Source organism: Choloepus didactylus, chromosome 7 (genome assembly GCF_015220235.1).
Source record: "Choloepus didactylus isolate mChoDid1 chromosome 7, mChoDid1.pri, whole genome shotgun sequence".
Taxonomy (NCBI): domain Eukaryota; kingdom Metazoa; phylum Chordata; class Mammalia; order Pilosa; family Megalonychidae; genus Choloepus; species Choloepus didactylus.
Window position 1 is genome coordinate 4,964,079 of NC_051313.1, and position 15,066 is coordinate 4,979,144.

The following is a 15,066-nucleotide window of genomic DNA, read 5'->3' on the forward strand; positions in this document are numbered from 1 at the left end:
TTTCCCACGGGGACACCACCGTCCTTCCCCGCACATGTCGCGGCGCGTGGGGGGTGGGGGAGGTGGGGGCAGGTCCGCGAGGGGGTGCCCTGGGAGCCGGACGCGGGGCGGGGGCGGGGGTCAGGCAGAAGGGCAGGGAGGGAGAATCCCTGCCCGTAAAGCTGCGGCTGCCTGCAGGTGCACACAGCCCTGGGAAGCGAGGACGCCGCACTTCAGAGGCAGAGTCATTTCGGGGTAAATGCGATTTTATGTCGAGGCCTTTTTTGCTTTGTGTCATGTTCAGGTCACCAGAGGTTGCTGGGAGCGTCCTCCAACCTCGAGAGGCCGTCTGTCTGGCTCTGTCCAGGCTGAGACGCCCCTCTGCGGGGAGCAGCCCCCCACCTCCATCTGCCGGCTCTGCCTTCTGTCCAGGGGTCCCAGTTCCCACCCACCTGTGGGGCCCCGTCAAGGGGAGGCCGGACCTTGGAAAGGACAAATGTGACCTAACATTAAACTCTGAGTTCTAGCACCCACTCACACAGATGCCCACGATTAGGTGTTTATAGCACCCAATCTTGGGTAATTAAAAAGAAAACGGCGTGGGTGTGGTTAAAAAAAACACAAAACAATACCCAGGCTTTTAAGTTTTTGAGAAAAACAGGAAACTAGTCTTTTTTAACCAGTGAGGCCCAGTACTGGTTATTGCAAGGAAGGTTGTTTTTCTAATGCACTGTGGTGAGCACAGCTGCCAGAAGTGGATTTGGGCTCGTTCTATGACTGTGGATTTCTTTAGCGGACAGACCTGTAAAGGCAGGCGGGTGGAATAATCAGCGGGGACCCAGCCACAAAAGCCGGATGGTGCTTGGGAACGATTTGCACAAGCACCGAAGGCCGTGAGAACGGACGGAATCACGCAGTTGTTTCCGGGAGTGGTGGCGGCCCCAGCCCTGTGCCATGTGGTGGAGGACTGCGCGCAGGCGGCAGGCAGCACGTGATGGCAGGTGACACGCGGCTTTTTCTGTTCTGCTTGTTAACTCAAGCTCCACTTTCTAACAGCGGTTTGCTCCTCCTTAGTGGTGCCTGTAGTTTCTGGAGGGTGGCAGTTAAATGATGACTTAGAAACTAGGGCTGAGGTCGCGATGGCATCTCGTGGCCCCGGAACCTCACGATGCACCTGCACTCCTGCGTTTCCCAACAGCGTAGGAGACGTGGTCTCGGAAGGGATTGGTCGGGCAGTTAGGGATGAGATTTTTGTCCTTGTGAGTATCGTAGGCTGTGTTAGAAGCAAATTGGAATGTAATGATCTTCTCGTTCTGTGTCCTCACACAGAGGGAGACACAGAGGCCCCCCCTCTTCCGGCTGTGGGTTCGCTGTTGTTGGGGACCCCTCTGAGCTGGGGTGCTCCTTGGAGGGCCTCGCCTTGCCCCTGGAGATGGCATCTCTTTAAGGAGTTGGGGCACGTGACCTGGACTTCATTTCTTGTTGCATTTTGTGATCTTCCCCAGGCACTGGGCTTGTGCGTTGAAGGCTTTTCACTTGTCTGTCTGTGTCAGCCTTTCTCTGTCATAAGTAAATTACTCACACTTCCCTATTGCGAAGCCTGTGTTTGGGGCTCGGTGGACGCCGCGTGTGTGGCTTTGCGATGTCCCCTCCCCAGCTGACTGCACAAAAGGCAACTGCATCTGCAATCGATTTTGGGGCACGTTGGTCCTGTTAGAGTTATTTGCAACCAGAGGGAAGTCCGCCCCTCACATCTGCCTTTTAGTTTCACGGCGAAAGCACAGCCCACGCGTTTCCCCCTCTCCGTGGCAGCTCTACAAGTCGAAGGAAGTTCTGTCCACTCCTTTCTTTGGGGGTGGCCTGGGGAGAACTCTGAATGTTGGAGAAGAGCAGTACATGGAAGTGGGGGGACAGGGCACCTCATTTTTTTTAACCCCTGCTGCCTGTTTCTTAGTGAAATGGAATGAGTGCACTCACCATTTCCCCTCTTCAGGATGTGGTAAAAAGTAATGAGATAATGTTTGTCAAGTACTCTCAAACACAGGCAGCAGATGTTTTTTAAAGTACTGGTTCTTACTGAAAAAGAAGAAAGAAAGGAAGAAAAAAAAAGACAGCCCAGCAAACAAACATGTTTTATCAGCAGAGCTCAGATTTCACATACATGTTAAACTCCTTGTGCTTCAACTGGGAAAACACAGCCCTGGGAAGGTGTGATCGTGTTGGCATGGCAGAGAGTGGGTTTTCATTACTCTCACTTCTGACGTATGTCTCTACCCTGGTGTATTTTTAATAAGTTCTCATACTCAAGTTTTATTAATTGTGAGGACTGGAAATACCATTTCCCACTTTGCATACCTGGGAGAGCCTTGGTATATCTCTTACTTTAAATAGCCACATGGCGAGGATGCACAGAAGCCCTGGGTGAGAACTGGGGGGGCTCAGGAAGACCCTGTGGGTTCCTAGAGCCGAGCCGGGCGAGGAATGAAAACCACCCCGCAGGCCAGTGAGCTGCCGAGCAACTGCGTGGCGCCGATGCGCGTCTCCACGAAGGGGCTCCTCGTGCATCACGTATTTGTGCCTTACCATGGAAGGCTCCTCAAATTCTCACTGTGGTCACCTGCCCATTTTGTTTCCATTGCGATTTTTATTAGAGACTCAGGGGAAACGCCGCGTGTCCTTCTGCCCTCCCGAGTGAGCAGTGGGCTCCGCAGCAGGCTGTGGTCGAGGACACCAGCGGGTGATGGCCGTCCTCTCCCTGCCGGTGGTCTCCGCTGGTACAGCCCGAAGCTAAGGGCCGTCCTCTGTCTTCATTCCCAGGCTTTCCCTTCTGCGACTGCTCGCTGCCTGGCGCCTCGTGGGCCGCAGTCCCGTCACCCCGGCCTTCGGAGCTCTCACTGTGCCACTTCCTCCCCCTCCCCTTGGGCAGTCCCCCTTCTCTTTGCCATTTGGGAAGAAAACAACGAAAGGAGTGAGAATTGAAAGGGATGCTGGCGAAGGCTGAGCCAAAGGCTTTCTCTTTTTAGTTGAGGAGGGAGAGGATGAGGGAGAGGTTAGGTAACTTGCCCAGGTGCCCGAGCCATTGCAGCGGCTGGGACCAGAGCTGTGCCGAGCCCGGCCATCCTGCCCCCCCAGCCAGGGACCGTGGCTTTGCACGGCTCCCCATGAGCCCTCCAGAACCTGTGCCCGCTCCCGAGCTGTCGACTGAAGCGGGCGGAGGAAGCGGCCGCTGTTCATGGACGTGCTTACGAGGCAGGTGCGTGTCCTGGTGGGGTGCCCAGCCCAGCGCTGGCAAACTCCAGTCCGTCACGGCTGGCGCCATGTACTGCCAGAGCTGGACTCGCTTAATTTGATGTCGTCCCTCAGTCATCAGAAACTTGCTGGTCGTGTGACTGTCTCCAGCTGAGCGTGTGCTTCCCGGCAGAGTTGGCGCAGTTAGAGTTTGTCATCAGGATCTGCATCGGGCGCACAGGAAGATGCCCACAGTGATGCCATTACATGGTGACAGGGTTTCTCCACCTCAAGGACCCCAATGTGAGGCCCGAGGGGGTTAGCTCAGTAAATAATGACAGCGTGAGCAGCAGCTCCAACCAGGCTTCCCCTGCGGGCCGGCAGCGGGAACCCCCCTTCTCTGCCCACTCCCTCCTCCGGGCACCAGAGCCATGGCCCTGGCTTAGCAGTGACTCGTTTTCCCTGCTCTCTTTTCTCGCCCCACTCTTCTGCCGCCTCTGCTGCGTCTGATAAAGGCCTCGAGCGTCACAGCTCTGCTGGCACCCCTGCCCGTCCCCCTGCCCCGGAGAAGGCTGTTGCTGGTCCTACTTCAGTATTTACTGCTTTCATTTCTGCCTAGACTTTCACGCCCTCGCAGGGGAGGTGATGTGCTCCTGTCCTCAGTTTGACTATTTGTTCTCATAGAAACTGTGCTGGATAGGGCGGTAGGTTTCCGATTTCTCCTTTTGTACTGCTTTGGGCGAATCCCAAATTGGGTCCAGTAGGCTTTTGAGAGCCAGCCGGGGAAGCCCACCCTCGTTTGTGACACTGGTTCTAAATTAGGCCGAGGAACAGGTGTGCAGGTGACTTCCTCCCCCTACCACACGGAGATCCTCTGGTGGGCAGCTTCTGCACCCCCAGCCATCAGGCTGGCCCCTTCCCACCCTAAGCCCCCCGGCTCCCAGCACTGGCTCACCAGGCCGGCCGTGGTGGCTTCTCTGATGTGGAGAAACCCAGCAGTGGCCAGTCTCCCGGGACGCCCTTCACCAGGCTCTGGGTGCAGTCTTCCCGAATGCACTCAGCCTTCCGGGAGGGGAAAAGTGCAACACCTGTGCCTGGGACAGAGCGAGCCCTGCCGGGAGTGGGCAGCAGGAGAACTGGATAACGGCAGGAGGTACACTGAGTAAGAGGAAGGCCGCAGGCTGTGCAAGTACCCAACTAAACCAGGAGGAGTTAGAGGACTAAACGATAAGAACAGAAATATCTGATTCTTTGGTATTTTTATGTCAGGTCACAAATGCTCCTGCTAAATAAAAACGTTTGTCAAAGACAGGGATGTTTAAGGGAATTCACACACTTGTAAGATAGTCCAACTGTCTTCCTATGTCCCCAAATTAAGAATTGTTCAGTAGCAATGCTGCTTAAAAGTTCTATTTTGAATACTTTGGACTTACCAAGTAGTCCTGTTTCTTAGTCCACTCAGCAAGTCTCCATCATCTGTAATTCTCAGTTGAACATAATAAAAATTATTCATCAATTAATTACTCTACAAAAAAAATCAGAAATATTTATCACTAGTTCAGGAAAATTAAACTGGAGAAGACCGCTACTCCAAGATTTGAGAGGGTCTTCCAATTCTGATAATCCTCAGTGTTTTTTTCCCCCCACCTCCCTCTAAATTTGTCAGATTGCCCAATGGGATGCTTTGGAGCGAGTGATAAATGTAGGCATGCTAGAATGTGAGAATGGTGAGGCAGTGACATCGTTTGGGAAGTTGCTCCAACATCCATTTGGAGAACTTCAAATTTGGCTTTGGTGTGTCCTGAGACATCCAGCAGTTATTGAAGGAAAGGATGGTTGTGTTGGATTTAACGTGTGTCTGCTTTAATTGCCTGTAGGTTTGAGGTCTGAGATCATGAAAGCAAGGATGTTCCTCCCCCAAATGTTAACAGCGGACAGGTGGACGCTAGTGATCTTCCTGAATACTGGTGTGTAGCTTTCAGGTTGCACGTCCAGCCTTTGTGGGGTCTGTCCGTCACCAGCCCCTAAGCTCCGTCAGGACAGCAACCAAGGCTGTGGGGACAAGCATTCATTGTGTGTTGAATTATAGTTGGATAGATGAGGGAATAAAAGAAGAGCTCATTATGAATATTTTACAAGAAAAGCATAATGCCATTTTTTGATAGAAAAAGTAAATAAAGACATTTCCCTATAATGGAATTAAAACAAAATTTAAAAGACTGTCATACAGTGATGTTTTGCTTCTTTCTGGAAATTGAATTTAAGAACCAAGAAATACTGCGTTTTCTGGGGAAAGAAAGCATGGGCTATCAAGTCCCCCAAACACATCAATTTGATTCTTCCTTAGAAGTAACAGACACCTTAAAGGGCCAGGATAAACGAGGACAGTGATCTGGGTAAAAAGAATGCTCTTGAGCTGTGTAAGAAGGACTTCTATTTTGTTGCCAAATTTAGCCTGATGCCCTCCATTCCCAGCAGGAGGGCACTCCGTCACCGCTAAGTGGCTGACCTTAAACCCTTCTGCGCGCGGGTCCCTCACACCAGTTCGGAGAGTGCGGCGTCAGGAAAGTCTCCAAATAGTGAGCCGCGCTGGCCTGGCAGGCGAGTCACTCGCCAGACCATGACTGTCAGGGCCAGAACTGAAAAATGGGCGCAAGTCAGGGCGGTGTGCTTGGGTTTCCTCATCTCCAGAATCTCCTCCTCTGGCCACAACGGGAGCACAGGTGTGGGGTCAGAAACCAGCCTCAGCACCTCCTGTGGGGACACAGACAAGGCCCTCAAACTCCTGGGGCTCCGAGACCCCGCAAAAGGGGGTGCTAGTGCCTGCCGCAGAGTCGGTTAAATGAGGAAGCGCACATACAGGCCTGGGACGCAGTGAGCTGGCTCTTCGTTATGCTCTGGGCTGGTTGCTTCAACCATTGCCTGTCGAGATTGCTTGTCACCTTCAGGTTTTCCAGGAGTAGTGACCCCAAACTTACACACCGTGCCACGTCCTTTAAAGAGAATGCTCGGAGGGGGCTCTGTCTGTGAGGCGGTCCCCACCCAAGTCTCGCCATTACCAGACCCTAGTCATCTGGGGTCCGCTTACGCTGCTTCCACTTGGTGATTTTTTTAATTCTTAAAATTTGTTCACCTCACTCAAAATGTGAAGGCGAATGGGGCTGGGAAACCATAAATTAAACTTGGAATGGGAGTATGAAGGTGCTTCTTTTGTTTTCTTATTTCCCAGAAACGCACTTTACAAGTCATTTCCTAAGTTCAGAAGGTTTTGTTTTCTGACGTTTTCATCACATGAATAAAATTAGGTTTTCAGTTGTAATCACAGGACACATACCAGCCGGCTGTAACGTGAACGTTTTGCACTTGGTGTAGCTCATTCACCCATTTCCTTGTCCTGTAGTAGTTTTCAGGGCAAACCACTGTGTCTGTGAATTCTTGCAGGATGCTGTTTCCTACATCCCCTTACGCTGTCATAGGCAGTCGTTAGTGCCAGCTTTCGGAGTTCCAGCCTTTCAAGAAGACTAAATAAAAAGCTTAAAAATTCCAAAGTAGAGTAGTTTGTGCATCTTTGCCACAAGCAGTTTCTTTCATCCTGCACAATTTAAATTTGGTTTTGCTATTTCCCAAAGGAAGGCAGTATTATTGCCTGGAATTAAAATTGGTTTTAAAATGTGGGATTTAGATGGATGAGCTATAAAATTTCGTTCCACTTGAAACTCGTATGGCCCAATTTTACCTTCGCCTCTTAGTTTTAATTTTACAATTTTACCCCAGATTTGTGTGATTTCCTACTGATTACTTTTACTGCAGAACAGCATGTTCTGTTGATTAAAGGCAACCCAAGCCAATAAGTCAAGACTGGCGGTTAGTTAATTGTTGAGAAGTTGAGATTTTACTTTAATACCATCAAGTCGTAATTATGTCGCTCTACAGTGGCCAAAATTTTATCCAGTAAAATCTTGTTAAGACTTTTCCTTATAGGGCCATAGCTGTTAAAGCCCTCTCAGCTTGGAAAATGTAAACATGCTCAAATCCCTTCCATCTTGAAAACAAACATAGAGGTGAACAAACAAGCAAGAAAACCAATGGCGCGGGAGCCTTCTGGCTGCTCTGCAGCTTGTCTTCTCGCGCTCAGGGTGAGCCTGAGCAGAGGGCATGGGTCTTACTTGTCAAGAGTGTATCCCAGTTTTGACGGCCTGCTTGAGCAAAGTGTGTCAAAAACCTCTGAGTTTTGAAACTCAGTGAAATCTTTCACTCTTGGGGTTATTGCTCTATCACTTGACCTGCATTTGACTCTGTGTGTCATTTGTGTTTTTCTCCTCTTGGTTCTGTGATGCTGTAGCATGGTCCCCTGTCTCTTTTCCCATCCCCTTTTCACCTGTCCTTACCTTCGTGGGTTTCCTGAGAGCTCAGCTCAGAAGCTTCTTGCCCTCCATGGCTTCCTGGGGTTTTTACACAGGTGGGTGGTCCCCAAACTGGATCTCCAGCCCCTGGGTTCCTCTGGGTCCCACATCTCTCTGTCCACCTGGGTCCGTCTACCTGAGTGTGTTTCTATGGCACCTCAAACTTAGTTTTCCTAAAGCCAAGCGAGATTCTCTCCTGGTCTACATGACAAGCTTCTGTGACTGCTCGAGACCCTCAAGCCGTCCTAGCTTGCCCCTCCCCTCCTGTGGGACCCTCGTGGAGCTCGTGCTGCAGCAGGTTTCCTGCTACCTGTGGGCCAGATGTTCTCTGATGCAGCCCAGTGCCCAGTGAGGGATGTGCGTTTGATAAATGGTTATTGAATAGGCTAACAGGACAGAAATAGCAAATTATAGAATATTGAGATGGGAAATAAAATTTTTAGTTCACTGGGTATAAAAATCTGTAAGTGGGCAGATCTTAAGAAGACATTTTTCTTAATAGTCTTATTTAAAAAAAAAAAACAGGCACCCATCAGCCTCCTTGATTTGGTGTGGCCGCTAGGTCTCCAGAAGGGAAGGGGACGCTGACTTCCCTTTGCTGGCTCGTGGCTGAGGGGAGCCGTCCCTCAGTTGGAGTGGGGACCCACTCCTGGAGTTTCAGGGGCAGTGCCGTTTTCTGGGTGGTTTATCCAGCCACTCAAAAAGCATTTGAATGGACAGAGCTGAAACCAACCCTCTGCCTGGGAGAATATTTCAGTGTGTGTGTTTCCTGGAGGGATTTCCTCCTCATTCTTTCTACATCCTCAAATGGGCCTCCAGAGCCAGGATGAGCAGGGGATGTGTATGCTCCCACTTCTTAGGAGGAAAGGAGCAAAAAGTCATGCTTTCATGTGCAAAGGTGACCCTCCCTATGCACACAGAAAAGAGTTATATCAGGGTATACTAATCACACCCTTTCAAGATCATCTCTAAGTCCACTAATATTAACTTCCCCGACGGTGCCAGTAGCTGCAGCACTGTGCCTGCAGTAGCGTTAGATCCTTCTGTGTTGGGTTGGCTTCCTGCAAAACAGAGCAGGTGTCCAGTTAGCATGGGCTAAGCCTTGTTAATTTTTAAAATAAAAGATCTTAGCAGTGAAGAGACCCCGGGACTGTCCTGGATTTCAGTTCTCTGCACTGTGATGCTGCACACAGCATGCGTATCTTGTGTAACTGTTTTTCCCTTTTGGTTTTTGTAAAAACAAGATGCATGTCTCCTGAGGGCAGCACACATTGATGGTAAATCATGGTTTTAAATCATAAAATCATGAGTAAAAGTTCAATTTGGCTTTTCCAATACTGGCAAGCTTCACCTAGATTTGTAGTTTTGATGTATTTTGGAGTTTTAGGGGGGGTTGGGGAGTCTTTTAGGAGGAACAACGAGCAGAACATCCTGTTTTTATAATATCCATCACGAATCCCCATGGAACGATTACAGAAATAGCTGAGGCGCTTCCTATATCAGTTGGGCAGGTTTTTACTTCCATTAGTTAATGCTTCTCTTCAAAGTCACTTTTAGCCCTGAGATTAAAACAGAACTGGTTTGTGTCCTTACACTCCAAAGTCTAGCAAGCTGTTCATTGTGTGGGGTTCTCGTCGAGTTTGCAGGTAAATGAAGGAGATCTAGCACTGCACCAGCTCCGTGAAGTAGGGACTATTTTAAATTGCAAATATTTGTCAAACTCCTTGGATTTCTTTCTTATTTATTTTTTTGCTTCCATTTTGTAGTTTCATTTTTTGGAAGCTTAGGGGATTACTGTGTTTTCTTATATTAAAATAAGGGAACCTTGAGTAGAAAAGATAGTTCTGAAGGGCTGTACTGTGGCTTTAGGATGGAGAAGGAGCCGGAAAGATGAGCCAGAAGCTGAAAATCCTGCACTTGATGCAGCCAGGTCAGCGCTGCCCCTGGCAGTCCCCGTGTGGGGTGAGTGGGTCACTGGCGCTCCCCACCCCAGCCTGCCATATGGAGGTGCCCTGTGTCAGGCTGCTGGGGCGCTGACCTGGCCACCGGGTGGGGTCCAGAGAGAACGCTGGCCAGCCCCTCCCCGCTCCAGGACAGGCCCCGGCACCCAGGGCCCTTGGCACCTGCTCCTCCCGCCGGGACTCCCTGCCCTCCCCCAGGCGATGCCCACGGAGGAGAGGGGCATGGGCTCTGCTTACCATTTCTTTATTTTCTTCATTTGTTTTCTGCATGGCTTGATGCAAGAAGCTGTAAAATAAGGGAGGGGTGCTCTGTTCTAGTTTGCTAATGCTGCTGGAATGCAAAACACCAGAGATGGATTGGCTTTTATAAAGGGGCTTATACAGTTACAGTCTTAAGGCCATGAAGTGTCCAAGGTAACACATCAGCAATCGGGTACCTTCACTGGAGGATGGCCAATGGTGTCCGGAAAACCTCTGTTAGCTGGGAAGGCACGTGGCTGGCATCTGCTCCAAAGTTCTGGTTTCAAAATGGCTTTCTCCCAGGATGTTCCTCTTTCGGCTTCAGCTCCTCAAAAATGTCACTCCTAGTTGCTCTTGGGGCATTTGGCCTCTCTTAGCTTCTCCAGAGCAAAATTCTGCTTTCAAAAGCCGTCTCCAAAATGTCTTTGTAACGTGAAGCTCCTCTCCCAATTCTAGTGCATTCTTCAGAGTGTCCCTCTTGGATGTAGGAAGCTCGCTCCTTCTGTCTGAGCTTATATAGTGCTCCAGTGAACTAGTCAAGGCCCATGCTGAATGGGCGGGGCCACACCTCCATGGAAATGATCTCATGAGAGTCATCACCCATAGTTGGGTGGGGCGCATCTCCATGGAAACACTCAAAGAATTCCAATCTAATCAGCACCAAAACGACTTCCCCACAAGACTGCATCAAAGAATATGGCTTTTTCTGGGGGACATAATACATTCAAACCAGCACAGGCTCTAAGATGGTTCCTGGACTCAGCCCATGTCTCTTGCGTGACAGAGGGTTTGCAGCCTCCCCTGGAGTCCTGGTCCCCGAGGTGGGGCCGTCTCCCGTGCCCCGGTCAGTTGGGGGCACTGCCAGGTGGTGAGGGGCGCGGGACACTGCTCTAACCAGGACGCAGCAGTGGGATGGCGCAGGCGGCTGGGAAGGGGTCTGGGGGGTGGTCTCCACCTAGGAAGGGGGTCTCTATCCAGGAGGGGGTCTTTACCTGGGAGGGTGGTCTCCACCAGGGAGGGGGCTCTGCCACTCCGGGGACTGGGTGTGGGGAGGGGCAGGTGAGTGGTCGCTCAGCCCTGCTGGGTGGGACGGGGCTTCCCGCAGAGCGAGGCCACCTTTGCAGACAGAAGTGGGTACTGGGCAGCCTCTCCTCTCATCTTTTCTTTTTCCTTCTTCAAAGGAAATTAAATCACAGCCCTAACAGGGGTGGGGGGGGGTGCAGGCCTCTGCAGGGACCTCCCCAGAGCTCAGGCTTCTCCCCATCCTGCTGGGCCCCCTCGCCCCCTGCGTCCCGGCTGCCCGCCAGCCCCCAGGTGGGTTCTGATGTGGCGAGTGGCCTGGCCTGGCTGCTGGGCCAGAGGCATCTGTGTCCGGGGACAGCTGAGTGACTGACCGGCAGCGGCTCTCAGCACCCCTGTCTTGGGGTCCACCTTGTGACCCCCTGGGTCTGCCCCACCACTGCAGGGTGGCTTTGCCTTCTCGCGATGATGTGGAAGCTGGGCTCGTCACCCGGGGGGCCCTCTATTGGGGTCCCCTCTGCGGCCAGCTTGGGGACACTGCGAGACCTTTGCTTACATAACAGGGACTGGCAGTCCCACCAGTGAGGATGCGAGTCGTTCTTACACGAGCCCATTCCCACCACGTTCCAGGCTCGTAGTAGAGGGCTGCCCCACTGCAGACTTTACTCTTGGGACATCTGGTATTATCTGCTGGTGACTCTGAAAACAGCTGGACGCAGTCAGTGAGGGAGAGAGAGGAAAGAAGGATGAGGGAGAAAGAGTGAGAGAGATGGGGGGAGGGGAGAGATGGGGGGAGAGATGGGGAGGGGGAGGAGAGATGAGGAAGGGGAGGGGAGAGATGACCAGAGGGCCTGGGAGAAATGGAGAAGGGAGCAGAGAAGGTGAACTTGAACTTACATGCACCACATTCACTGTGTCTTCAGTTCATTTCAGAGAAATTGCCCCGAGATCTGCAAGTAGGCTGCACCTTGTCCTCCCTGGTTTGATGCCTTACCTTGCTCTTTCTCCCCGTAGGACCAGGAACGGCCCTTCCTGCCGTAGACAGGGGTGCAGCCTGTGGTGCCCCATTTCAAAACAGCTGGGGGGTCTTGGTGGGAGACCAGCTCAGCACCTGGGGCTCCCACTGGCACTCTGCACGTTGTTTTGCAGCCACCCATGTGTAAAGGTTAGGTTAGCACCCTGGGTGCTACGTCCTTTCCTTGTCGGTGCATGTGTGCATGTGAAAGTGTGCATAAGTGTGTGTGTGCATGGGTGTGCATGAGTGCACATGCATGACTGTGGGCATGTGAGTGCATGCGATTGTGAGGATTTGCCTGTGTGAGTGAGCATGTGAGTGTGCATAAGTATGCAGAAGTTTGTGCTAGTGTGTGCCCATGTGAGTGTGTGAGTGAACGTTTATCTCTGTGTGAGTGTGAGATATGTGAGTCGGCACCAGTGTGTGAAAGTTTGTGCATGTTCGTGTGTGAGCATGTGAGTGTGTGAGTTTGTGTGTGTGAGCCTGAGTCTGTGCATGTGTGTGTGTGTGTGTGTGCAGTGGACCGGGGGGCCCCCTGAATTCCGGGGCCTGCCGTAGCGCAGCCGCAGTGAGCCGGGTGCCCTGCGGCCATCGGCTCAGATGTGAGGAGGTGCCAGGCCTTACCAGGACCGGCTGCCTGAATTCCGACTTTTCTGGAAGCACAGGGGCTGCTGGAGAGGCCCAGGGGAGAGCAGATGAGGGTCAGCCGAAGGCGCAGCACTTTATGTTCATAAGAAACGGCGCCTTGGCGAGCCTTCCGAATCCCATTCCTTAGCGTGTACCATGAGTGAAGGCGTTGGCAGGTCCAAAGGCCAAGAGACGGAGCTGGAGCTGACCGAGGACTGCGAAACGTACTTTCCCTCCCCTTCTGCAGTGTCCAGGTACCCTCATCCCCTGTAATTTCCTTCAGTTAAAAAAATATATATGTGTGTGTGTGTGTGTGTGTGTGTGTGTGTGCATATATATATATATATATATATATATATATATATATATATGTGTGAGGTTGAATTTTCACGTGTAGGTTGACCTTTGGAACCCTCTGTTGGTTTTCTCTTGGCTCCGTCCTGTAAGACATCCAACATATTGTGGGCTGACGTGAGACTCTCTGAGGAGGTTAAATAAGTGGTGATATAAATCATTTATAATTTCATTCTGCCTCTGGATGTTTTCTTCTTCCTGTTGTCAGTGGGACTGGGTGGAAGGGGAAGAAGATCCTGGCGCCAGGGTGTTGTGTGGTATGTGGCATCCAAAAGCACTTTGCAAGAGAAAAAAGGTGCATATATGCACAGTACAAGTCAAATCCAAACACTCTAAGTAACAGATGATTAATCCCACTGTAGTGAGAAGGGAAAAGTTATGATTCTAATGCTGTTCAAATTGCTCATCGATAGAGACCTTTGTTACCTAAAGGCACGCATGTGCATAAATGTATATTCAAAGATAGCGGCTGTGTGCTCCGGGGTTTGAACCCAGGATGTCCGTATTAGCCAGCCTGCTGCTGCCAGGGAGAAAGCACAGTTCCCAGGCACACGGCCCTGATTTGGGGCCCGGGTTCATCACTGTAATTCCTCAGACCTACGCGTTTTAAGCAAAGCCCGAGGTGCCTCTGCCTGCCAGCGAGAATTCCTACCGAGCGTCTGGCGATCGTGTGCACCACCACTGCGTGCTGGAGTCCAGTCCCCTCCAGAGTCGCCTTCTCCCCAGATCCCCGGGAACGTCCCGCTTTCCGCCTTTCTGCTGCACCAGGCGGAGCCGCCGGCGCTGACGGGCAGGAGGCCGTGGACTGGGTCTCCGGGGAGGAGCCGCGGGCGCGCGGGGGGCCGGGTGCTGGCGGCGGGTCAGCGGGGCTGTCCTCAGCACCGTCCCGGCCTGGGCCTCGCGGCCGCCCGGCGCGCATCTCCACACGCCTTTAACCGGCTGCTGGCACCCGCGCACCGGGCGCGGAAGGGGCGGCCTCCCTTCCCTCAGCTACCTTTACTCGCCCTTCGCGCCTGGAGCGCTCACACCCACTCCGCGTGCTATTCTGAACTCTGGGAAAGAAGATTTGTGGGATTTGCAGTCTTTCAGGAAACAAGGCTTAGGTTAAGTACTCGCCACGATTTCATGCGTTCAGTGCCTCACTCCTGCTTCCACTCGGCTCCACGCAGTGCCGCGCGCAAAGCCGGCGCGGCGGAATCCAGCGTCTCTCGGTCTCCACCTTCCCCCGGCCGAGGGCCTTTCCCCGCGTCCCTCTGTTCGTTCTCTTCCGTGTCACCCCAGTTTCTAGAACCCTTCACGTACCACGAAGGCCTAGCGGTACTCAAAGTCCATGTGTAGGGAGGTTTGACATTAAAAGTGTAAGCCAATGAAATAATTTTTAAGTGGAAGAATAATTATGCTCACTGTTAAAAGAAAATAAAAAGGGACCCTGAAGTACCATTTTACATTAAATGAACGTCCCCAAATTTGTGACACACCTGGTGACAAAGTGGTGGTGGAAGCGAATGTTCTTGCGTGTTGCTGCTGATACAGGTAATTGCAATCTCTTGACAGCAATATGGTGACAAGTATTTAGGCCATAAAACTACTCATACCATTTGGTTTAATATTCTGATTTTTGGTAAAAATCCTAAGGGAAAAATAGGAGCTTGAATGTCGAAAATAAATGAGAAGATCCACAATGTTCCCAGATATAAGAATGACTGAAGAAATGACCAAGTATGCCAGCCCTGTGGGTGCTGCACAGCAAACAGAATTACGTGAATTACGTGGAAATGTAGGATATGGTTGTGCAATGCTAGGGGGAAAATCAGTGCCCATAATATAATCTGTGCTCATGAGAGCATCTGTGTAAAAATTTGCTTGCATAGGTGCAAATGCTAGATTAAAATGAAAGAATAATGAATGTATTTTGTTTGGGTGATGGGATGAGGATGTTTTCTCATTAAAAATATTGTGTATTTGTAAGGGAAAATAATATCAGTGACTAAGTCGGCAGTGGCATTAGCTCTTCCCAAGCTCCTCGCTTTCCTTGTTCTGCCCGGCCGGTGGTCCCTCGTTTTGTAAAGCGAGTTGATGGTAACATGGTGGACAGTGGGGCCTGGGGGGCTCAGTCCGCCCCCCAGTTTCTTCCCTGTCTTGCAGGAAGAAGCATCTTTAGCATATTTGGTTCTGGAGGAACCCGTTAAATATCACGGGATTTGAGCTTAGGGGAGCGAAGAGGCACTGCCTTGTGAGG

At 51.4% G+C, this 15,066-nt stretch overlaps 1 protein-coding gene across 6 annotated transcripts in view; it reads left to right on the forward strand.

Annotated features, from left to right (window-relative positions):
* The window catches only part of HIVEP2 (HIVEP zinc finger 2), a 195,206-nt gene that overhangs the window by 84,063 nt on the left and 96,077 nt on the right, over positions 1 to 15,066 (forward strand). For 2 of the 6 annotated variants that reach the window (XM_037842121.1, XM_037842125.1), the window contains exon 1: positions 270 to 980. The exons of the other annotated variants lie outside the window; for them this stretch is intronic. The gene's annotated coding sequence lies outside the window, so the exon portion shown is untranslated. Of the gene's footprint in view, positions 1 to 269; positions 981 to 15,066 lie in introns of those variants that run through there. 6 annotated transcript variants of the gene reach the window in all.